Source organism: Macrobrachium nipponense, chromosome 14 (genome assembly GCF_015104395.2).
Source record: "Macrobrachium nipponense isolate FS-2020 chromosome 14, ASM1510439v2, whole genome shotgun sequence".
Classification (NCBI taxonomy): Eukaryota; Metazoa; Arthropoda; class Malacostraca; order Decapoda; family Palaemonidae; genus Macrobrachium; species Macrobrachium nipponense.
The window spans coordinates 41,027,288-41,054,787 of record NC_087207.1 but is presented as its reverse complement, the minus strand read 5'-3'; positions in this window follow the sequence as shown (position 1 = coordinate 41,054,787).

The window sequence follows — 27,500 nt, the reverse complement described above, 5'->3', positions numbered from 1 at the left end:
GTTATCGTCTTCTTCTTTTTTTTATTAGTAACACAGATTTACTGGGTAACGGCAACGTTTCTACAGAAAAAAAGGAAAAAAAAAAATTTTATGACGAAAATGGAAGAAAAGAAAAAGCAACATAAGTATTCAATAAAAGTCATTCTTTTTGAACACAACTGGTTTACTGCAGCACTTGTTAACAGCAATAACAAAGATTGAAAAAGACACCCACAAAATTACTGTGTATAACGTGTTTACTTATAAGTATTTTCATTTTATTTTACTCAACACTCGTATACTTTCAGGCCCTATCTGTGGCCCTTTTTCAAGAGATGCGTAGGTTGTCAGTCTGGGTCAAGGCCCAACAGTCTGCTGGGCCTTGACCCAGGCTGGCAACCTACACATCTCTTGTAAAAGGGCCACAGATAGGGCCTGAAAGTATACGAGTGTTGAGTAAAATAAAATGTGAATACTTATATGTAAACACGTTATACACAGTAGTTTTGTGGGTTTCTTTTTCAATCTTCAGAAGAAAATTGAAAGACGTTTTTGTTTTAATAATAAGAAATTGTTTAAAATGACAGTTTCATTTTTCAGAGCAGAATATCTTTTCTGTCCATCTTCCATACATTTCACTTCAACATATAGCTTCCTCTCTGCTCTTCAGAAGCTGAGCGACAAGAGTAATTGTTTATTATTATTCATATGGCAAATGCCACTCCGTCAAGTGTCATAGGTCTCTATATATTTTCTTATAAATAAAAGTGAATGCGATGAACGTTGATGCTCACAAGCTTAAAAGACGTTGTGACAACGTTAGTTTGATTTTTATGACCCGGTGGTAAATATCCACAGCCAATGTTTGAAGCTAATCGTGCCTGGTGGAAGCGCACAATACTTAGCCATTCAAGAAGTTACAATTCAAAAACACTGCATATCAGACACAAGACAGAAGCGTCAGTAATAATGACTGCAAATATTATCGTCGGCTCGAAAACAATTATAATAAACAATGATCATTACCCTTATCTTTAAAAATATAATTCTATTCAATTTCAAGGCGTTGGAAGAGTGGTTTTCGCGCTCGGGTACCAATCCGGTGGTGCGAAGTTCGATTCTCGGCTCGGCCAACGCAAAATCAGAGGAATTTATTTCTGGTGATAGAAATTCATTTCTCGATATAATGTGGTTAAGATCTCACAATAAGCTGTAGGTCCCGTTGCTAAGTGACAAATTGGTTCCTAGCCACGTAAAAATATTTAATCCTTCGGGCCAGCCCTAGGAGAGCTGTTAATCAGCTCAGTGGTCTAGTAAAACTAAAATATATATATCTTCGACGCATCGTTGTAATTGTAATTGGCCGGTAATTGCCAGGGCCAGCTGCATCCTTTAACTTATTTTTGATTGATGGTATCAAGTGAACTAAGAGTCGGGAGTCTGGAAGAAACTGGTGAATTATGCCCATATTGAAAAGGGCAGCTAGCAAAATGTAGATTATCGGATGGCAGAATTTTAAGGCTTCCGAGGGAAGACCATCACAGCCAGGCGATTTATTGTTAGGCAGGCTGTTTATGGCATCGCTGATGTTACCTGGCGTAATACGATCTGCAAAATGAAATTGAATGTTATCAGTAAGGAGGTTATCTACATTCCTTCGGGAGTCTTGACGTTTATGCAATTCAGGACATTGCCGAAGTGATCGCCCCACATACTTGCGATAGCCTCGTCACCGACTGCTTCCCCTACTCTCTGTGATAGCTTTTTAGGTTTGGGATTTAAGGACTGGATATCTTTCCAAAGACGAGGATAATCACCGGATTCTACATTTCTAGTCGTTGCATCGGCTCTTAGTTGTTTTTTATTTAATCGGAAGTACTTAAGAGCAAGTTTGAACTGTGCTTTCGCCTGTCTCGTTCATAATGCAGTGTCCGTTTCTTGGGCTATCATTTTGCCTCCATAGTAAAAATATAACTCGTGAATAAGTATACAGATCTTTAACCAAGTCATTCCATCGAGGTATATTACGAGAGTTACCTTGACGAGATTTAAAGGTAGCTCTGCAGGAGGCAAGCATAGCGGAAATTATGATCGATTAGAATTCTTTCAGATCTCTCCTGTGGTGGTCATTTCTACAATTTGTGTTAGTACACAGTGAGGCGTCTGCTGGTTGAACTATTGATCGCAAACTGGTTTCCGTGGTCACCCTAAACTATCTATTTTTCTTTTAATTTTAAAATCCCAGTTTATAGCTGGTGGGGGGTCAGTTAGGGAGTTCACGGTAGGGAGGTATGGGGTACTGTATGACACCTGTAAAGGGATGTGATCGTAGCCCGCACCGATCAGCCTACAGTCGAATACAGGTAGTCATCGCTATCACTAGAGTTTTGTTGTCTTTCTTTTCTACCTAATTTCGTTTGTCCGAGGATAATAGTGCAATACGAGCTGTTCGACTGACCGTGCATGTTACAAGATTATGTCGCCTTGCTTTAAGTTAAAGATGAACTGTCAACCTAAGAAACAGGAAGAGACGCTCATGCTGTTGCCCAGTTATTCATTCCTATATCTTTTCAAGGCGAATGATCCCACAATACAAGAGGGAGAACCACAATCCCGTTTGTGTATTGCATATCATACATCATGATCTTACAATGCACAATGCAAAAATCACATTTTTACCAGTTCCAAAATACTTAATAATTTACATGAAAAAATAAAAAATAAAATGAAAGTACTAATAAACAAAATAAAAATATTAACCCAAAAGTTCCTGCCCACACTTATCATCAACCACTGAAAAGCTCAGTTTAAAAAAAAAAATGAAAAACGAAAGAGGTGATTAGTTGTTGCACTGATTTGGATTCGTCAAGCGAATAGTGAATATGGCTTTCGTTCTAAAATAATCATGTAGTTCTTTGACTGATTAGTTAGATGGAACAATAAGATATATGTATATATATAGTGTATAGTGTGCATGTGTAATGTGAATAACTGATCACATTATAGGTGATGGAAAGGAAAGAAATACCAAACAAATTAGCTCTAGCAAACTCCTCAAGATCCGCTTTTAATGGCAAGAAAACTATGCTTATAATGTGCGAAGGAAGTTCCAAGTAAGTGTCCATTCCCTAACCTTGAGAGATTAAAAGAGCTTCCGATACGCCCCAGGCTCCGAAGCATCGCACCCCCTCACCCCATTCACTGTGTGGTGGAAATCATGAAGTCCAGAATAAACAGTATTGCTTGACCTTTCATACCATTCACAAGGATATATGAAAGATACATCCTAGATAAGTACAGTCGTGCTCTTTTTACCCAAGTTAATTACTTCTTTAATTATATTCCATTGTTTCGTTATTAACTAGAGTACCCTAATTAAAGTAACAAAGAGAATTTCGAACACCGATCCATTAGAAAATTTAGCACGAAAATCGAATTGCACAGATAAAATTGTGTATGTCATAAAATATCTCCCATTATCTATGATGACATTCAAGGAGTTTTTAAGTGAAGCTGAAATTTGTGTGATAAAAGGAGTAAAATGGAAACCTGCCCCGTCACCGGCTGAGAACATCCTCAAAGGTTCTCGTGACATCAACAGTCTTCTGTTACTATCAGTGGAGGCTCTCAGCTTCGTTGGTGTATCGTCAGTAAGTAAAATGAAATATTCTTAAGCCGCAATTCAATCGTTTTTTAAATACGGAACAAAAATATGGTATTTAGCCACCTACATCTAGCATTCAAGTAACAATATAAAATCAATACAAATTAAGAAATTTATTACTTTCAAGCAACTGCGTTATAGAATTTATAAATTCAATTACTGTATTATAATCGTGCTCTCTTATAACTTTTTTTCTTCTTGTAGAAATTTTATTATATACTATGTGGGTGGATATATGTCTGACTATGCATGCATATTTAGATCCCCTTTTTTAATCTGAAAAAAGTGCTGCCATATCTAAAATTATAATGAAATAAATGCATATTGATTAGAAAAGAATTCATAGAAAAACTCAACGAGTACCGGTAATTTGCTAAGTTGAGATTAATATGAATGGCTTCGGATGTTGAATATGAATTAGCTATGAATTTAAACTTTCATACCCGATTTTTGTCCTAATTTCTTGTGTGTTAAATAATCGCCTTTTTAATCTTACAGCTGGACCAGTTTTACCTCGTTCAATGCCGAATAATTCTGAAAACATCATTTTTTCAAACCTAATTTGCAGGTCCGTGTCTTCCAGAGAATTTCCTCCTTTTCATATCTTTTTATGGAAAGAATGCTAAAACCAGATGAGCGCGATCGTAGGTAGCGTGATTAAGAGCGGCCTCAAATCACAGTCATAAATTCGGAAACTTTTGCAGCGACGTCTTCTGTCATTAATTTTCAAGGAAGTTTACCTCTGGAGATTCTGTTCGACATTTTTCTCTTTTGATGCTCAACAGAGTTTGGGGACTTCTTTCCTTTTATTTTAGCATCTTATCATGGAAATTTCAACAAGATAATAACAAAGAAATAACGAAAACTGATAAACGCATTTAACAAATTATTAGTATTATTGTATCAGGTACTGAACTATGGTAACTAAACATTTTGAGGTTCATCTCTCTCTCTCTCTCTCTCTCTCTCTCTCTCTCGAGAGAGAGAGAGAGAGAGAGAGAGAGAGAGAGAGAGGAAAAACTCTACACTGTTCGGCATTATTGTAATGTATTAACAATACTAAGAAAACAATACATTTCTTTTGTGAAAATTAGAGAGAGAAAATCCATAATCCTTTGGAAAAAAACTTGATAACTATATATTTTAACGTTCTCTGAGAGAGAGAGAGAGGAGAGAGAGAGAGAGAGAGAGAGAGAGAGACTGCAGTTATACTGATCCTAAATTGTTCCCCATATGCCCAAAGCAAGGTCGCGTGTACAATACATCTCTCTAGGCTTCTGTGGCATCGTCCGAAAAATTTACCGGCACCGCTAATTGAATTTACTGGGCGATGCAGAGCTATACATCCTGGAAGGCAACTTCTAGTTTAATTTATTTGTGTTCATCTCTTTTCTTCCGTTACTACTATATCATTCTCACATTTTTCATTCATTTAAATTCCGACAGTTAAAACTGAAACACAATAAGACTATGATGATTAGGCATTAGTTCCATAGTGATGCTTACCTCAATAAAGCTCTCTCTCCATAAGAACAATTGAAATTATACATTTAAACCACTTTCAGTTTTCTAAAATGGCCTCCGTTAGGTTCTACTGCGCCTGTATGAGAAGATTCCAATCCAGTAAGTTAACCAAGACCATTAATAATGATAAAATCCTTAGAAAAAAGCCACAGTTATGGGTGAATATGTATCCGTGAATATGTGATATTTTTTCCTCTCATACTGAGTTATAAATGCTTGTTTCAAAAGGTGGGAAGTCACTCGTATCACGAAATACTTTCCTTCACTGTTGTCATGAATATAAATATCAATGCAGTCACTGCAGCCAAAATTCCATCAATGCATCTGTCTAAAGTTTGATTTTCGTGTAGGTAATCCTGTTATTAGTTTGAGAACTAATGGCATACTGGAGAGTTTTCCTTCTTGTTTTTTTTTGTTCTTTAGAAGGTCCTGCATGAAGCTTAATAAAAACAATATCTCAGGGTAGCTTACAAAGATGATGTATATAATGATAGCACAATTTCTGATAGTAGGGTGTAGCTTGAAACCTAATGGAACTAGCATCATTTTTTAAAAACCTACAGTGCAATAAATCGTTAGAGCTGAGCAAATAATATGATGATGAGTTTACTTGAATTAAATATCCTCGACATAAGCTCCAATTCACTAAAAATGTGAAAATGTTTAGTCAGATGTGTGGTCACTAAAGTTATTGCATCAACAAAATTAGAATATTTTCTTCTTATTAAAGTACTTTCTTAACAATATAGTTTTTTTTAAAAGACATAACTACATTAATTCGAGTTATTTTTATTTATTTATTTTTAGCTGAAGCCGTTTAATATCTAGTCATAATACCGCTGCTAAACGCATTCCACTAACACCTCCCCCCCTCCCCGATTTCTACCATTGCCAGTGAAACACACCAATGCATTTTCCCGACTGTTTCAGGATTACACTTTTCAAACTCACACCGTTTGTATTGTATAAATAAAAAAGCGAAAAAATCAAATAAACCCTGCAAGAAGGTTATTGCCAAATAAGAAGAGAAATCATCAGAAGCAATCATATTTCCCTACATTCATCATATCAGCAAGTGTTCCTTTGAGGTGCAGGAATGAATCCTTTCCAGGCACATCTGAAAACATCGGAAACACAGAATATCACACGCGTTCTTTGCAGGTCAGCATGCTTTCACTATATCGTTTTGATGGATTGTTTTTCATTTTACTCCCCTGTTGTGGAGTTTATTGTACCCCATCATTATTAACGCTGTTAAGCGAATAAGGAAAAACAATTATGGAACATATTCCGCAAAATGCAATGCCCGTATACCAGAATATAATTAAAATAAATAATTATAAACAAAGTTACGTTGCAAACAAACCAATATTTACAAGCAAGACACCATTGTGGGCCAAAAAACCAAGGAATTCGAATATGGAGTTTCCAGTCTGCATCCTTGCTTACTCTTGCTTTGCACAAGAACCCTTATTTTTCTCTGTTGGGAGATTGAGTTTCCAATGCATTAGGTCGTCCACAAAAAATAATGTGTAGGCAGGAAACATAAGTATGTAAATATCTACAATGCACGGATTACATTAGTCATTAACCATAAAATATGAGGACTTGAGTTATAAGACTCCCCCCAAAATGTATTTTGATTGAGCATCACAGGAACCAAATGTAAATAATATCAAAACATATATTTGTTTATTTCCCAATGATAACTCGCAACCTTGAAAATAGTTCTGTTGTAATCTACTCTTAGAACTGGATGGTAGGGGATTGGGAAGTTAGGGGAAAGATGACACATCCACCCTCTTCCTGCAAACATGTTTGTCCTCCCTGGGTGGGGGCGGGTTAGGGAGGGGATTGGGAGAGTAGGGCAACATGAGACATCTACCTACCTCCTGCAAACCTGTTTGTCCACCCTGGGTGGGGTGGGGTAGGTATGGGCTCAGAGGAGGGTAGGGGAGACATGACACACCCAACTTTCGCCTGGAAACCTGTTTGTGCGGCCCAGGTGGGACTGGGAGGGTAAGGGAGACATGGCAGGCAGCGCTGGGTTCAGGCGCTGTGCAGCACACACTGTCAAGCTCGTACTATTAATATAATAATAATAATCATATATAATAAAAATAGCTTCACTTATAGCGGTAGTGAAAATAAATAACAAAAAATAATTAAGCACAAAGGGGATCTACTGTATATTAGTACATGTTACCATAAATACGATGGGGCCGGTGATACCCAGGACACAAAAATAGAGGCAGAAGAGAACATTATCACAGGGCGTTCAACTGATTAAAAGTAAATCCATTTTTCTGGGTATAAGAAAGCCATTTTCATATACCCAGCTGAAGAATGCAGGAGAAATGTTATCAAAAGTGGGTGTTATTATGCGGAGCTGGGGAAGAATGCAAGACCATGACAGTGCCTTCAATTTATTTAAAGTAGCTTTGCCAGTTGTGGGCCACGAAAATAAAGTGAAAAACGTATATTGTCGAAAACGTTTAACAAGTGGTAAATGCGACAATTTAGGCAGCTGCAAATTGAACGGGAAATAACGCAGGCTTGAAAAAACAATAGTTCCTCAATCTGCAATAGAGAAAAATATGATTGATAAATAAATATATAAACATATGTATGTAGTATCTTCATATGTATGTATATGGTATCTTACCTAAAATACGCTTCTGACTGCAATTACACAACTCACTTAAATGGTTCACAAGCATTTGTTTATTAACAAATCGAGATTTAAAAAATGCAAAATGCAGAGTTTTAGTTTGTTGCTTCAACAATCGTCTGGCTAATAACAGAAACAATAAAATTATGAAAGGCGTCATAATGGCATTTCCATAACAAAGCAAAGGTAGCGATTTCCGCAAATCCTGCAATTTATTCTTCCAAAAATCATGATATAGATAAATAATAGATATTCAAATAATTATCCGCAAAAATCCTTGATGTCGAGATTATCACACAGACAACGATGACAAATAAAAAAAAAAAAAAAAAACCTAACAGGAAAATAGTTTTCAGTTTCTTTACGCCTAAGGTTTATCTGCTGGACGCAATTTCTTGACAATATAATTTGGTCTATTTCAATGTCAAGAAAATAAACATCTTGCAAAACGATCGACTATTATTAAAAAAACAGAAAAAATTAAATATAACATTTTCATTGTGTTATTTCTCTGCGTTAAGTACGTAGGCTTTAATAAGAGAGAAATTAAAGGATTCAGAGCAGCCTGACAATTTAGGGGATACTGGAAAAGTAACTGACAATTTAGGGGATACTGGAAAAGTAACTGACAATTTAGGGGATACTGGAAAAGTAACTGACAATTTAGGGGATACTGGGAAAGTAACTGACAATTTAGGGGATACTGGAAAAGTAACTGACAATTTATGGGGATACTGGAAAAGTAACTGACAATTTAGGGGATACTGGAAAAGTAACTGAATGCAGTGACTGAATAAAACTGTGTGAGATTCATCCTTAAATTTAATGGAAAATGTATTTCGATGAAAATATCTTTCGAAAGAGTTAACCGAATGAAAAGAAGACGAAAACAAAAGTTTATGATAATATTTATAAAGGCAGTTAGATTGAAAATAAGATCATTATAGCAAATATACAGAATGGTATCTACTGTAAACAGAGCCGTGGATGTTACCACGATTTTCTACATTCAATTATTTCCTATTACGGATTCTAGGATTTCAGTGCAAAGCATATTAGAAAGTTAATACAAAATCGACTTGCCAAGCGGCCATTGCAACCACTACAAAGTATTATGGAACTGGTGACCAGTAGATTCTACGTACTAAAGCTTATAAACTAAAAAGAATATTTCAGCTTCGTTAAAAATATATCTGAATTCGAGAGATATGTAATGAGTACATAGGAGCTGAAGTAAGTTCGAATACATCTTCACAAGGTAGTGGGTCCGTAATTTATTTCACTTTCTACCGAGTGAAAGCGTAGAATCCAACCAGGAAAGACCGTTTTCCATTTACTTCTCATTTAAATTTAAGGGTTTTTCTCGAAATTACTCAAAGAAATGAAAATTAAAAACATGCAAGATGGAAACCAAAAAGAATCTCTCTGGTCGTTGGCTTCATTTTAACCAGTTTCCAGTTTCCATTCACAAGCTAGAAGTCAGTCAAACGGATAAACATAGCTCTCTACCCGTTGATCTTTCCACAATAGGAATCATGATTAAATTTATAAGCAAATGGAGATTTGTTACAAATATTCTTTTAGCATTACCACGTCTTTCTGAAAGTTTTTGTATACTTTTCTACTTAAGTTGGTCTCTATAAAATATATGGCTATAGTAAGACTAGAACACAAAATATCCATTAATCAACTTTGGCTTCGAGGATCTGCTCAACCTTCTTTCGTGTTAATTTCAGTTTATGAATTATCTGAACCTTTCTTGTCTCTTATTTTAATGATTCATTGCATTCCTAAATTATACCCCTTTCACAGTTGTCAATACGTTTGCATTTCAGAATACGAAAGGATTTTGAGCTGTTGCCTCATACTACCTGCTTTGGGGAAATGTCCAAATAGCAGGCAAAATTAAGAGTTTTAACACATTATGATGTCATTATGCTGTTTAATTTTCTCAAACACAGCCCTTCACTGTTTCCCAAATACCATTTGCTCACCATACCTTTGGTGATCTGAAGTACGCAAAATGAAAGTAGTGTCTTAAATATAAGCCGAGGTGAATAAAGACTGAGAACTTATTATAAATAGGGTCGATAGAAAGATAAAATTAGAATCCTTAAAAAGTATAAATCACTGAAGGACATCATTAAATGGAATATCTGGTACATCCAGACATACCCTAGGAGCACATTTGAGACAATTGTGTATTTGGCCGAAATGCATTAGTTTCATTACCTTCTTTCTATTTGGATTCACTTCGTCACGTGAAACATTCTTTCTTCACTGATGGTTATGGACTAATCAGCTTCTGTAATCCATAAACTGGAACATGATTTAGGTAATGGAAATTCTCGTCCCAATTTTGCCCACATTGTGTTATGGTAAGATTAGGCTGAAAATTACTGCTGCAACTTTGAACAATATTGCTTTCATGAAGAAAATTTCGTGGCAAATTGTCTTTAAATGACAACAATCCTCCACAGACTTATTTAGTACTCTAAACATGTAAATCTCCCATTCTGATGAATAATATTCAATAATAATGGTGAGAATTTTAACAGTACTAACCACTCTCTCTTCTCGGTACCATTTCATACAGATCCTTGATTCTTGACTGAGGCCAAAGGAATTTCACAGACAAATGGTGGATTTCCAGATGTAATGACCTACTTTAATCGTTGGCTTTATTGTACTGTTTGTTTCGCTCTAGCCTTTTTATTGCAGAAAACGTAGTTTCCAAATATTTCGGAAATCATGTTCGACAAAGTTCGATGAAAATTTTAATTTACTCATTAAATCAACCTACATAAATTGGTGATAAAATTCTTCGAATTTTAGATCTTCGTGTTTTCATGTTAACTTTTAGGAACAATTCGGGGTTTCAATCAGACATACGAATTGCATTTTAACTTATAATAAATTTGATGAGTTAAGGCAACTGGCTAATAATACAAAATATAATTTAAAGACTATTTTCTTCTGTTCACCTTGATTTTAGAATGCTTACAATATTTAAAAGTGATTCGCTAATACAAGAATTTAGATCAAGATTAAAGTAAAGGTTTTAATCACTAGGAAACATCTAATCACAATATTTCTTGTAAGAATTCACCACTATCCAATTTCATTTTTCAATTTTAGCATTCTCTCGTTGTTTTAAAATCTCACGGATGTTGCTGAATCATTTAACATAACTGCATACACACGTGTTTAACAGTATTGCGAAAACAATGAACATCTGTTTAGAGAGTTGCATGCAGGATAACAATTTGATATATAAAAATATATACTTCATAGTCTGAGAAAATTCTTTATTCCATGACAAATCAAATAAGAAATCCTTCAACAAATTTCTCAAATACGGATTGATAAAGAATGTGCTTGATATTATAAGAAATGGTTTGTTTAAACGAGAAAGTAATAAAAACAAAATGTGAAATAGGCAGAGAGAGAAATCCCGATACAAAGAAACCACAGATTAACCAATAAATGCAGTCCAAATATATACTTTGCCTTTGGTCTAAGATATTCAAATTGACAGCAAACAACAACGCACAGAGAGAGAGAGAGAGAGAGAGAGAGAGAGAGAGAGAGAGAGAGAGAGAGAGAGAGAGAAAATATATACTTATTAAAAAAAATTTTAACGAATTATTTTCATGAAAGACAATTACATATTTCTGTAATGTTTACATTAAATACTAAATATTTTACTTTCTCCACATTAAGTAGTATACATAGCCCCCCAACCCACCCACCATTAAAAAAACTTTAAACGAATTACTGTTATGAAAAGCAATCACATATTTCTGTAATGTTTATATTTAATACTAAATATTTTACTTTCTCCACAATAAGGAGTACACACACACACACACACACACACACACACACACACACAAAAACTATATACATATATATATATATATATATATATATATATATATATATATATATATATATCAAAGTTACGGTTGCTCTCTCTTCGTGTTTACTTTTGAGTAGAACCACTTCTTGTTATGAAACTTTTTTATTTTTAAACCTTAGAATCGCAAGCAATTAACTAATTCTTGGTAAAGGTGATGCCGTCTGAGTTATCGTATCCGCTTCATAATAGATTCTTGACTATTATAGTAATTAACTACGGAAAAATAGGATATGACGCGCTAATATTTAATATTAATATTACACACACACACACACACACAATATATATATATATATATATATATATATATATATATATATATATATGTGTGTGTGTGTGTGTGTGTGTGTGTGTGTGTGTGTGTGTGTGTGTGTGTAATATTAATATTAAATATTAGCGCGTCATATCCTATTTTTCCGTAGTTAATTTCTATAATAGTCAAGAATCTATTATGAAGCGGATACGATAACTCAGACGGCATCACCTTTACCAAGAATTAGTTAATTGCTTGCGATTCTAAGGTTTAAAAATAAAAAAGTTTCATAACAAGAAGTGTGGTTCTACTCAAAAGTAAACACGAAGAGAGAGCAACCGTAACTTTGATTTGGACTAGAAAGATTACGAAAATAGCAATTTCGTCCTAGAAATCTTCCACGAATGAAGCCTATTTTTCAGACTTTATTGCACATCTGTGTGCTTCCAAGAGTTTGTGCCGAGAGACAATTCCAGAAAATAATGTTACCCAATTTCGCAACCAAACATAGTGCAAATTAGCATATTCGTTGTGGTTGTTCTTTACGCTAATGTTTCAAAACATCTTGCTAATGCTCGTTCCATCATGACAGGACTTAAGCTCGTCACTAACGTTTATTTATGCCTGCGCAGTTATAACAATAAACCATGCCTGATATTTTAAGTATTATGAGTGCAGCTAGGGCGTCCCTTGTTAGCGACGCGCGTCAGAATCCCCCTACTGGCGTGATAATTGGGCGAGAGGTGCCGCAGGGTTCACGACTGCGGCCAAAGAAGTTAGTGAAAGAGTGGAAGATATGAGCAAGTGTGGAAGATAGTTACTCTAATAGGAAAACTGAGTGGGATTTTCGAAATGGTGGAGAGGAGGAAGATAGATTCCTTGTGTGGATTTATTAAAAGCTATATGTGAAGAAGGAGAAATGCCAACGGACTGGGATGAGAGTCTAATGGTATATAAATACAAGCAGAAGGGAGATGTCATGGGTTGTGGTAATTACAGGGGAATTAAACTAACAGAGCATAGATTGAAAGTTTTAGAGAGAATACTGGATGAGAGATTGTAAAGATTGGGAAACAGCAGTATGGATTCATGAGAGCAAAAGGGACAGTGGATGCCATCTTCATAGTGAGACAGCTACAGGAAAAGAGGCTAGCAGGAAACCAGGAGCTCATTTGCGGAATTATAGACCTAGAGAAAGCATAAAAATAGAATGAAAGTTGAAAAAGAAACCCACAAAATCACTGTGTAACTTGTTTACTTCTAAGTATTTAGATTTAATTTTACTCCACACTCGAGTACTTTCAGGCCCTATCTGTGGCCCATTTTCAAGAGATGTCAGCCTGGGTCAAGGCCCAGCAGTCTTCTGGAACTTCTTATCGTTGAGCTGTCATTTAAGTGATGACTGTTCTGGTTTCCTTGAGAGTTGCTAATCCCCTCTTGATATCCTGGGATTAACCCTTGTGGTAAGGGAGTGGTCACCAAAAGTCTGTTGGGCAGAAAACCTAATAGAATCCCAAGAGAAGTGATGTTTTGGTGTTTTATATATCAAGATGATATATAAAAGAACAAGCACAAACGTAATAACAGTAGTTGGGAAAACAGAAAGCTTTGAAGTTAGTGTTGGATTACACCAGGGGTCAGCAATAAAACCATTTTTGTTTGTACACCAATGATCTGGTGATTACTGCTGAAAATGAAGAGGGCCTACAGAGAAGGGTTGAAGAGTGGCAGGAGTCTTTAGAAAGGGGTGGCTTAAAGGTGAATGTGGATAAAACACAGGTTTTGCTGAGCAGTAGGGAAGATAGAGACAGAATAGTAATACAAGAATGAAGAGGCTTGATTACAAAACAGGCAAAAAAGTTTAATTACTTAAGATCTACTTTAAGCCAAGACGGAGGATGTGCGGCTGAAGTTGACATTAGGATAAAAGCTGCATGGGGGAAGCAGAGAGAGGTAGCTGGAGTAGTATGTGATAAGAAAATGCCAATCAAGCTAATAGTCATGACCATAAGACCAGTGTTAATGTATGGAGCGGAAACTTGGGTTCCAAGAAGAAAAGAGGAAGTAAAGCTTGAGAGAAGAAATGAGAAGCTGAGGTGAATTATGGGAATATCGCTGATTTAGAGATTAGAAAATGATGAAATAAGAAGGGCAGGCTTAGTAAAGATTACAGAGGTGATAAGAGAGTCACAATTGAGATGGTATGGGCATGTGTTGAGAAAGGATGACGAGGAGAGAGTGAAGAGGAACCTGTTAGAGGAAGAAGATCGAGAGGGAGACAGAGAATCAGATGGCAAGATAAAGTGAAGGAAGATAGGAAGAGAAGAGGTTTGGTGAAGGATGATGCCTTCGATAGAAGGCAGTGGAGAAGGCGCATCAGGGAACCGACCCCTTCATGTAGGGAAAATGCTGGGAAAGAAGAGTTATAACTGCACAGTTGGACTGTGCAGTTATAACTGAACGTTATTGTAGACAACCTCCTCAGTTTCTCTGGCCTGCGCAGGCGGCCTGAGTAAATAGCTCATCTCAATCCATGAGCCTCAGGCCAAATGGTTGTGGATGGGCATTGCAATGTTAATGTAGTGGATGCAAATCATGCAACTTTTTTCGCTCATTTCGCTGTCCGTCCGCGAACAGATAATAAGTACCAATGAAGAATACTGAATTGGCTTTTATAAAATTGAAAAGTGCTTAGTATACCTAAAATGGATGATATATTGGATTTACTTGTGTTTTTAATAACTGATACGGATGTCAGAATAATATATAATCATAATTTGTCCACAGAAAAAAACAACTGTGTACGAGTATAATGAAGGCTGAAAGTGGTAGAATCATTCCTGAATGTCTTGTAGATTTCATTGAAACCTTCTATATATTCTATATGAATGAGACTTTGCTTTGGATGGTAAAATCCAAAGGCTATCGTAACAGATAACGCCTATGCATGTTTATTCGTGGTTATAAATACAAGTCAGTTTTTCAATGAAAATAAGTATTTACTTCGACAAAATAATGTAAAAAAAAGAATAGGCCTACATTTGTCTATTCATGAATATGCATCATGTATGTATTTCATTTTTAAAATGAGAACAAAATAATATGCTACTTTCTGATGAAGCAAAATCAAACAATATTGGACTATGTATGTTCATTGTAACACGTCATAAGAAAGTCAATTTAAAAATTAAAACGAATCAGCATTAACCCATTTTAATGAAAAAAAAAAAATTGGCCTATCTGTGTAAATTTTGAAACGAAAGCAAGCGATTACGAACTTGATTATCTTTCCATGGAACTCTTCGTTTATTCATAATATATTTAATAAACATTATAAAAGTTCTTGGGGCCATATTCAAACTTAAAAAATTCGCGTGGGAGTATTTAACTCGTTTATTTCAAGTACTCTATCACTGGACGTCTTACTTGACGTTTATGAATTTTTCTTATGATGTCAGCAAGCAAATTGCAGCCAAAGGACTGTGTGTTGAACGCCCTGGCTTCTAAGGAGGACCGAGGAAAAGGACTGTATTGTTAGTGGAGAAGATTTTCCGGCACAGGCCGAACGTGCAATTATAACTGTTCATGCATAATTAAACGTTAGTGGCGGACTTTAAAGCCTCATTCAAGAGGGTATGGATCCCTGTCATACCTCCCATTGAAAAAAAGGAACACAGGTGTCATTATACAATTTCTAATGAATAAGAGCACAACTCGTTTCAGAGATGCAAACCAGTGTTCAATTAAAAATAAATGATATTTATATATTTCAACGCCAACAAAGGTTTCCAGTTAGTTTTATACGCATAAAAGCAGAACATGTAATACAATGAATTAATGCTGTCACATTCATAATAGTATTTCATCAGGCAACAGCCAACCCACATTTTTTCCGTGTTCGGTTACTAGTAAAGTTTGTCCTAAAACATGTGATGTAAATCCTCATACATAATGATAAAGATTAATATCACGACGACTTCTAACAAATGGAATATATTATGATTAATCACCATAGAATTCATATATATATATATATATATATATATATATATATATATATATATATATATATATATATATAATTTTTTAATTTTTATCACATCACCTTCATTCATAAACATGCATAAAGCTACAAATGTCCTTTAATATCCAATTCGCTCTACCTCTAAATTAATATATTTTCATATATGTTAACAGAAGGGGAACTCTTTAGTTGATAATAATTTCGTCCTGCCGTGGATTCGAACCAGCGGACAGAGGATCAGTGAGGACTTCAATGATGTTATCAACTCGACCAGCAACTTGTTAGCCGAGTCGATAACATCACTGAAGTCCTGAATTCTCCTCTGTCCGCTGGTTCGAATCCACGACAGGACGAAATTATTATCAAATAAAATATTCCCCTTCGGTTTACATACATGAAAATATATCAATTCTGAGGTAGAGTGAATTGAATATTAAAGGACATTGGTCGCTTGATTCATATACATACATACATATATATATATATATACATATATATATATATATATATATATATATTATATATATATATATATATATATGCTGACCAACACAGCACTGCCCGGGAATACTTTAAATGATAGTCTACTTGCAAGGGAGGGGAAAGGGAAATGGGATGTGGGGTTGGAGGAGAGCAGAGGAGAGGAGAGGAGAAGAGAGGAAAGGAGAGAAGAGGAGAGGAAAGGGGGAGGGGGAAGTTGTAGGGAAGGGAGAAGGGAGAAGGTAGGGAGGGGGGAAGTTGTAGGGAAGGGAGAAGGGAGAGGAGGAGCTTGTGTTGATGTCCAACTGAGAGTCCTACTTTTTTCATACGAAAGTTCACCCTTCGAACATACATTGGTGAACAGACAGGTATAACTGTGCTCTCTGTCTCATTTGTCCAGGTATTACTGTGATGAGTGTCCCTTTTATCCAAATATAACTATGGTGACTGTCCTTTTCATCCAGATATTACTGTGGTGACTGTCCCTTCTATCCAGGTATTGCTATGATAAGTGTCCCTCTTATCCAGAAATTATAGTGGTGACTGTCCCTCTTATCTTAGTATTACTGAGCTTTCTGTCCTTTTTATACAGGTATTATTGTGGTAACTGTCCCTTTGAACCAGGTATTACTATGTTATTGTTGTGGTGACTGAAAAGCATTTTCAACAATACATTTCTATGGTCTTCAGGACATGAAATGAAGTATGATGTACCAGTAGAATTGATTTACCACATAAGATACTAAGGGAAAGGGGTTAGTGGCTTACACTTGCCATCCATAAAAGTTGGCTTCTCCATAAAAGTAAACATACTACAGTTCCTATTGCTATTCTGTAAGGCTCACTACCAGGGGTTCGCTCATATTGTTTTCATTTCAGGATATTTCTCTTATATTCTTCATTAAACATTTTTAAATTGTCTTTCCTTTTATTTTCATGCCGTTATGAGTCCATAACTTAGTGAATACTTTCTCGGTATTATAGTATGTGTCATATTTCACAGTAAAGGTCATCTTCTTTTATTTTTATATGACTAATCTTAAATCCATATATTTTCTCTTTTTTTACATGTGACATACATAGTTGATGTTATTTTACCCTTTTCGTATGCTTATATGAAATTCAAGTTAGAAACCTCAGAAATTTTAATGGGGAAACTAATTTGTTTTTGGCGAGTGGTAGTTTCTGAATTTTACGAATTCTATTTCATTGAATGCGAAATGTACGGGTTTTAGAAGACGCTCTTTCAATTGGGGTGGGGAGGATAGGGGGAGCGCCGCATCAAAAGGCCTATCCTGTGTGTGTATTATTTGCAACGTGTTATCTCTCTCTCTCTCTCTCTTTCTCTCTCTCTCTCTCTCTCTCAATGCGGGATGGCCTTTGTTGGGCTGTAGGGTTATTCAGCCCAAAATATAGCAATGATTACAATGCGATTTAGCACGTCCAATTTTTTTTTTTTTTTTTTTTTTTTTTTTTTTTTTTTTTTTGAGCTGGTAATGGCCAGATTTCCATGAAATTTTCATGAACTACACATAAGAGTGCTTTTGCAAGGCAATATCTCTTGCGAGGTGAGGATACAGTACTACTGCTGAAGGAACTTGCAATTCAAATGTATTTAATTATTTTCATAAAATATGTTTGTTTGTGTGAGTGTGTGTTAAATGCCTGTGCCTTATCCATTTTCTCATACATTTTGGGAGTTTTAAGAGTTTCTCTTGTTATTCGTCACTTTAAAATGGGAATTTATCTACGACACTGGCACTACTTAAAAAAGAAAATGGAAAGAAGATTCCTCCATTTGAAAAAGAAAAAAATCTCACCTAGGCTCTAACTTTCAGACGATCTCACTTTTCAAAAACCCAGGTCCTGAAAGAAAGGTTATTGATCATGAATTTCAAAAGAAACCCTGAGAAGTACGGAAAATTCTCTCTAATTCAATCCCTAAAAGGAGAAGTTCTCTTCTGTGAAGACCATCTCCTACTGCTATGCAAACAAGAATTTTTGCTCCTATTGCAAAGGCCAAATGTCCCTTAATGTCCTCAAAATTTCACAAAAACTGAATTTAACGATCCTTATTCATATCTCAATCCCCTATAGATGAAGTAACTCTGATTGCTGTAGGAAAAGTAGTACATTTTGTCGTATATTATTTCAAGCGTTACCAAATTTCACATAAATGACTTAAGGAAAAAAATAGAACATTCTTATTACTAATGTTACTTTCATTTCCAATGACAATGCAACAGATACAATTGGTTACTTGTTACCGGCAAAATATGACTTATGGAATCGGAGCTAAAAGACCCTCCGTTATTACACATCATTAAATCCTAAAAAAAGTGTTGTAATAATGCTTGTCATTTGTTTATGAAAGAGCAGACCACATAATGAATATTAAAGCTGATACGCTCTTGGAGGTTCATCGGTAATATGTAATGAAGTCGCGTTAACATTCATAATTCGGAAAAAAACTTGAGCTCAGTATTAATAAAATCCCTAGTAGTTATGTTCTATATTTAATTGTGAGGCGTTTCACTTACTCAACAGTTGTGACGTGCTTGATTCACATGGCTTGTGTTTATTTCTCAAAAAACCTGTAACACTTATGAGGAAGGAAAATTAGTCGTGCCCTAAAATGATTCTTTTCATATCATATTTTTGTTATAAGAGGAGCAAATGAAATATTACGATACAAAGAATAAATCGATATGAATGGTTGCTCCAAGTGACCGTGTAAATCATATGACACGAAGTTTACAGAGCAGTCGACAAGTCTAAATCCAGCTTGGTTCAAGTCCACTTTACGTGGAACAAATAGCTGTTGTAATATAGCCAATGCCACCAAATGCCACAGATAAATTATTACCATTTTATAAAAAATAAATAAATACATAAATATTGGATTTTGTCATAGTTACTTATCAAGAAGGACTTTGCCAAATTGTGAATTCGTTCAATTAACTTGCTTTAGTTTTCTGTGAAACTCACCACTTATATTAGCTGATCACTACAAAGTCTAATTGATCAATTTCAAATATACATTTCCGTCTAAGAAACAACAAACATTTAAACACTTCGCTATCATGGTGGAGGTTGGAGCTATTACAGCGCTAGTAAATGTATGTGAATTCAACAGATAAATATAGGTACGATCGTAAATACTAGACTTATGCCCTTCTCCGTGGTCAAGTGGATATACCTTGTTCTGATCTTGCCCGGGCGTCAGAATTACTTTATTTGCGTCTTACTTTGGACCTTAGGCTTTGAAGTGGCAAGCAGAAGTTATGAGCAAATATCTAGAAGTTAAGAGGGCATTGTGGTTATTATCATTACTTATGAATTCTACTTTTGAGAAGAGTGAACGAAGTACGCTGCCAGAGTAGAATATGTCGATACAAAAGTTGTATTCCCACAGAGAGATGTTTATTGGAAAAATAAGGCACTCTGAAGGATATGGAAAAAGTAAGTACAAATATAAAAATAAAAAAACAATAAATATTTAATGACCTTACATACAAGTATAAAGTACCACATCCCATCTTAATTTTTCTAAACATTTATACCAAAATCATACATAAATGTTATATATACGAGGAGAATATCATATATTGCTAAATGCAATAAAATTATTTTTTATTAATAATAACTCATTCAACCTCGAGTAAATTGAACCACAAAGAACATTTGCATTATGACATATTGTTATTCATTTTCATGAATTGAGGGAATAAGCCTGAGATTTTTAAAAAGCAATAATTTACAACATCAAACACTAAAGTTTTTCCAGCTGCCTCCCATTATTGCTATTTCTAAGTTCTAAAGTCAGGAAAACCATTTATGAATTAAAAATTGTTAGGTTTCAATGAGTCGGCATGGCATCCCACGTTGACCTGTGATTTCTAATTGTGACTGACTGCCTACCAGGGTTGGCGCAATTACCCTTGAAGAAATATTTATTACAGTTACTTTCAAAAATGCAAATTACAATTATAATTACATTTGGAAATAGCAATTACTTCACAATTACTTAACAACAAATTAAGTTACAATTACAGTTACAATTATAACGGATTCGGGTTTAGCACAGGGGGTGAGTAACAGCAAATTACAGACCGCCTGTTTCTCGTTCAATACACGTTACCTACAGGGCACGGTCGGGAACTGGTCGACTGGACGTGCCCATCACGCGTGATTCTGCTCCCAGAGGCAGAGCACCAACAAATTTAAGTCTTATAAACAACCCATCACTGCTAATAGAAACCGATCCTTATCACTTCAATTTTATAATTACAATTAAATCACACATTGCATGATGTTGTGATTAATTAAATTACAATTACTTACTATTTCATTTTCAATTATAATTACACGAAATTCTGTAATTAATTACATTTCAATTAAATTACAATTACTCCCACACTGCTGCTTAAACATAGGTGTTATTTCCTCTTCTGTCAGCACTACAATTTTACAGCTTTAATAGTTATATTTCTATAAGCCAATTTCTAAGGTTGCTGTTGTAGTTGTTGAATTTTACTGAGATGGTTTTGCTTAGTTTCTGGGCCTATAGACTATTATTTTTATAATCTATTTAGCAACATATTTGAAATCTTTAATTGACACTCTCTCTCTCTCTCTATCTATCTCTCTCTCTCTCTCTCTCTCTCGAAACAATTATCTGTTAACATCTAATTTACTTGTTAAAGTTGAAATAATCTCTCTCTCTCTCTCTCTCTCTCTCTCTCTGTTTGAATATGTATGCCATCCATTATTCTCGCATTACCCTTGCAATAACTGGTCTCCCCCCCCCCCCACCTCTCTCTCTCTCTCTCTCTCTCTCTCTCTCTCTTCTCTCTCTCTCTTTCCAGCAATAACCAGTTCAGAATGTGATACTCATGAAAAGATTTATTCTGGTGTTATAGGAGCAGCCTCTGTAACTTAGCCGCTTTATTGCGTCTCAGGCAATGAAAATTCAGAATGGTTCTCGGCAAGGACTCGAAAATCCTTGAACGAAACATATTTATTGAATAATATCCGCACGGAAGCAGAAAGTAGTTACCGTACAAATTATGGCGGTTGTTACCCGCGCGGATCATTCATTAATAAGGACGTGAAGGAAATATTTGCTGGAATAGTGTGATGGTAACTGCTCTATAGCAAAGAAAGTTAAAGGAAAGGAAAACGCATTTTCGAGAAGTTCGGCAGCAAGGAGGCATTAGCGCGTGTTGTTGGAGGTGCCTGTTCTCATGATGGTTCAAGAATCAGCAGGAATGTTGTGGAACTCGACAGGCGCCGACGTGACGTGAAAAACGCCGCGATTTCTGATGCAATACCTCGTCTAGATTCATCTAAGAAGTTCCGGTAATCTCGGGAGTCTGTGACGCTCGGCGTAGGCCCCGCCTCCAGAATGCCGTATAAATACGACGGACGAAGTAGGAGAAGAGAGAGATCATCAGTAAGAGTCACAGGAGAGATCATTAGTAAGAGACACAGATCAGATTATCAGTGAGAGATCAGCAGCAGCAGAGATCATCCGAGAGAAATAAGAGAAAAAGAAACCGACGAAGGATCAGAGGAAAAGTTGCTCGAGAGTTGGTTGGATTCTGGTCTAGTCGTCTTCAGGAGTGGACGACCGAGTTATCTTGATGTTGAGCAGACTTCAGAGAAGAAAATGTCCTGCTAGAGGTTTTGGGGAGTTCCTGCCTTTCAAGTATCAAGAGTAGACATTATTTTCTGCAATAAGGAGTCAAGAGGACGTCTGCAATCGCCATTCTCCTTTTGTGAAGCCATCGCTTCGAGTCGCAAAATTAACCAGCAAGTATTTGAATTACCTAACTGTTCCCCCAGTTCATGCAGTGTAAGATTTTGCCTTTTTATGTAAATAGGAGATACCATTCTGCATTTACCTTTGTTAGTAAGCTTGTAAATAAACCTTTGTTGTGTTAGTGTTTCTTGCTATATTCGTATCCTCAGTTTCAACTGTTGGTGTTGAAATATTTTTTTTTATTTATTTCATATCGAACCTGAAGCGGACCTCTCTCTCAGAGGCCGTAACAAATAGAAAGAAGCAAAATGAGCGTTGTCTATTGCCCCGAGTCCTCCAGATTCAGAGAAATCCCGCGTTGGTACAGCCATTTCCCCACTGGTAAGCAAATATTCTGGTCACACGCCGACTACAATCTATCTCTTTCTTTAATACTTGGGAGGCCTGTTTCCTTTGTAAGCTCTACCGAAAGGACATTGATGCGTAAGCACTACTGAAAAACGAAATAGAATTAGCAAGAACAATTCGATGTGCGTTCTCTGACAATGTAAATTTTTAACTCTGATCAATAGCCCCTCTATCAAGAAACACAATTGATGGTTAATTATTACTTTCACAACCTTCAAAAAATTTTCTTCTTTTTATTATTGTTATTAATCATACTGAGTCACATATCGAGACTCATAAGACTCGCCTGAAGGATTTATTGAATACTCAACTAAAGCTGAGAAGAAACCAATGTAAAAGTAAAAGGTAGAAAACACTATAGCTGGAGTTGGAAATACGCTTCAAAGACTCCTCGGTATGTTTACAGTGCGCCACGCAAGGCACACAGACGGCAGTAACCTCCAATGGGGACAATTTCCGCGAAAAACTGCTCTGTTATATGCAACGGGAGCTTGACTACACTGTAATAAGACATATTTCTAGTCATTTGGCATGAGCTGCATAGAGGCATCCACCTCAGCTGTTACATAAAAATAATTACTTTTCATGCTGACATTAGAGTTTTCTTTCAAATTTTCATGTTTCCAGAATTCCGACATGCTTTTACAAATTTGTCAACGGAAAACTCTTCGGTATAAAATTGAAATACAGATCAGACTAAACCGAACTAAATGCCTTGAAAAGGGGAAAGCTCCGAAAAAGCTGCAGTTACAAATTAAGGCTTCTGACAAATAAGTCGCTTTTCAAGGGAATCATAGTGATTTATATACGGCTTGAAAACGAGGCTGTAACAACCAGTAAGCGTCACACTTACATCAACAGGTACGCTAATCAAATCACCTTTTAGATGTTTTAGATAGATTGAATGAAGAGTAAAATGGGAGCAACCTGACCCCGCGCCAGTAACAAAAATAGATATGTAGTCAAAGTTTCCTCTTAAACAAGGAAAACAACAAAGCGTAATACGTTAATATGACATGAGGGGACGGAAGAGTGATTACCAACAACATAATCAAGACGGTCTATAACCCAAAACCACATATTATAAGGGTTCTTGAGTAGCCTGTGATCCAGAATATCCTGTAGGATACGGCTGCCAGTCGGAAATGATATGCCTTGTGTTCTTCCAGCACATTAATAGACTATAATTACACAAAAGAAAAACCTTTCTAATTAGTATTGAAACTGAACTCCTAAATCAAATCCTTTCTCTCCATTTAACCTACTTCGAATCTATCCCAGCATAAAACACATCGTCTCTCACGCGAACAACTTCATGCGTCAGGATTTAAATTTGAGCATATTTGAACCTTCATCTTCTGCTTATGAAGACGAATTGGATACAAATAAATTTAAATTGATCCTCAACTGTCTTAGCGAATATCGGAATCAACCTTTTAATTTTAGAACCATCAAATGAATGCGACTCCCGTCCATACAAGGCTCTCCCTTCCTGAAATGCAATTCTTTAGATCTAACTCAATTTGTTTCTCTATTTGCCTTTCCTTTGGTCGCTCAGCTTCGGTTGATAGTTATTTTAATCAATTAGTGAATGTTCGTGTTGTAAGCAAAGATGTATATTATCTCCGACACCTCTCGAAAGAGTCACAGGTTTTTCAAGCAATGTTAACAACAAATCTGTAATTTTTTTTCTTCTATTCACTAAGGCTCTAATGCCGAGAGACAAATGTTCTGCAATCCTGCTCGCCGTTTAAATCGTCTAATTCTTTCCCGGTCGGCGAAGCCAAAAGTTCTTTAACTTTAAACAAACAAAAAGTGTTAGCTAGTCTTCAAAGAGAAAGAATAAATTACAAACTTAATAATGATTGAATACTGAATAACACGAGCATCCTGCTGTTTATGTTGAGGCAAAGGTAATAATCAAATCTTTTCACTTAGAACTGAATACGTGTCTACGTTGTGGCAATCTATGAATACAATTATCAGTCAGAACAAAAAATAACAGATATACCACCATTCAGTTCCAAAATTTCTAAAAGTATTAATTTGGAATTTTATCAAAATAAAAAAAAAAATGAAGACACAAATTCATCTTGAGTCAGGACTTTACTGATAATTAGTTTCTGCCCAGAAAGTGACCCCCCCCCAAAACCCCCCAGCCCGGACCAAGGTCTATGAAAGCAATTACACCTTGTCGAGGTACTAATTACGTTAGGATAAACAAACATTGAGTACTTTCAGAAAACGGGACACAATGCCGATTAATTTAATGTTGGTGCAGTCGTGAGAAGAGTTGGGCATTCAAAACTCTTGCGTTGATTCCTGTCTCTGAGAGGGTTTTGGGGTGAAAGTTGTCCTCAATTTAAAAGTCAATATATTATGCTTAAAAATATTTATTGCTCTTAGAGAGCAGATTACTGAAAAATACCTCACAACTACGGGTTCAATATACATATTATCAGAAGCAGTGGCTTGTAAAGTCAACTGAAAAGATAACTGGTATACAGAAAATCGTCGACCTCTCAGCAGATAAATGACAGGAAATTTCCTCGTAGATCTGTACCAATTATGGATATCATTAATTAAAGGAACTTTCATTGATGGCTGTCAAATGTTCATTAAGTACGTAATTTAGTCTTTCATAAGTATAACTATGTATACTCTATTTTTTTTTTTAATCTGACGAAAATGCACTTTACTATGGGCGGGAGGTTGACGATGATATATTTGAACCATCTACCATGAACAAATTATAATCAGCTATGAAATACATGAAGTCAGGGAAAGCTGCTGGTCTAGACGGAATTGCGGTCGAGATGATTTTGCATTTCGGAGACGAGGCTACGACTTGGCTTCTTGCTCTTTTCAATAAATGTGCATTAACATACCGAATCCCAAGGGTATGGAAAAGAGCAAGAGTTGTGGCCCTTCTCAAGTCTGGTAAAGATCCAAGCTCACCTACGAGCTACCGACCAGAATCCTTACTTTGCATCACCTACAAACTCTAAAAGCTCATGATAATGTCCCGCCTAACCCCCACCATCGAGGAGCTACTAACACCAGATCAAGCAGGCTTTCGACCAGAACGATCATGCTGCAGTCAGGTCTTGAACCTAACACAATTTATAGAGGATAGATTCGATAACAAACAATTTAATTGTTAGAACATGGATCTAAGAACAGAAAACGACAAAGCACTCCAATGGGTAGAACAATGGTGCGATAAATATGATGATGATGATGAGCTGTAATAAATGTCTGAATTCGAGGGTATATAGTATATGTATGGACGGCAACTGACTTTTATCCTTCTTGATATAAGGTCGGTAGTTTGACCTCATTATGGTACTCCCAATGCAGGTTCGAATCCTGGTAAGAACGTCAAAATTTGTATCGTCATATCTTGCATTTGGATCTCAGGCTCTTTAGTGATAGGAGTATCCAAAAAATGTGAAGGATTCGAGTAACTAAGACAGCATTGTGGCTACTACAATTACACGAGCATCTGGTAAAAAGTGACCTGTATTCTATCTATCTATCCATATAATATAATATAATATAATATATATATATATATATATATATATATATATATATATATATATATGTATATATATATGGAATGCAAATCAGATTGGGATAAATTACACCTAACCAGAATTACACACGATAAGAGCACCAATCCTTGCCTGGCTTTGAAACTGTGCCTTTTTGGTTGGGAAGTATGAAAAATGATCCACAATGCCATTTGGATGTCACCAGCTTTTTGCATTCACTTTGTCTGAGAACCATTCACCATCACTCACAGGAGAAATCAATAAAATACCTCTCACATCAAAGGGATTATGATAATTCTAAAAGTCTCGGAAAATAAATGTTTCAGAACCGACAAAAAGTGCGGGATTTTATGGTTATGGTAAAACCTTTGCGTATTTGAGAACACATGCCACTTTGAATTACTGTACGTGGCCAATTATTATAGACAGCTGCCACCAAGCAGAAAACCTGCCAAACCCTAAAAACGATTGACTAGGAACTGGGATTTCTCTTTCTACCACTTACCTTCAAAGGCCACGCTTAGATTAACTAACTAAACACCTTTAAGGCCCTTTTTGGATCTAAGTCTGTTGCTGTCACTCTCGCAACACCTAAGTTTGTATACTTATTTTCTTGCAGTTCGTGTATGATCCTTTTTATACTATAATTACGTTAGATTTCAAAAGTTCAGGTTAATCTAATGTAAAAATTGCTGAATGCTGTTTCATTAACTGATATTGAACAGTCTTTTTCCCTGAGAAGGGAACGATTCTTGAGTGTTAATCTCCCATTCTCAGAGCAAATTATGGATGTAGTTGCTGGTCCCATGCCCCTTTTCATCCTTGCTAATCCATCCCAGTCGACCATCTATCAGATGACTTATTCATTACTTATGTCAACAGACACTAACGGATTTTTTACGAGACTCACGTAAATTTTACCCCATCCAGGACCGTTCTCCAGAGGTACTCTTGGTGGTTCGCGAGATCTATCTTGGTGATTTGTCAGGGCCGATAACTGAGACTCACATGGCTCCAACTAACGCATCTGGATCCAGACCGTTGAACGAAAATAAAGGACTGAGACTGGGCCCATGGCCAAGTTCTCAGAAAGTAGTAAAAGAGAAAAATACATCCACAGATTTTTTTTAGCAACAATCCCCTGTCACTGTTTAGTCTTCTGATCGTCTACAAAGTGTCAAAATTTACCTTAAATTTACTGAATTCATATATTGCTAGTCATCATTATGCTGGAACTCCACTTACTTCTATGAC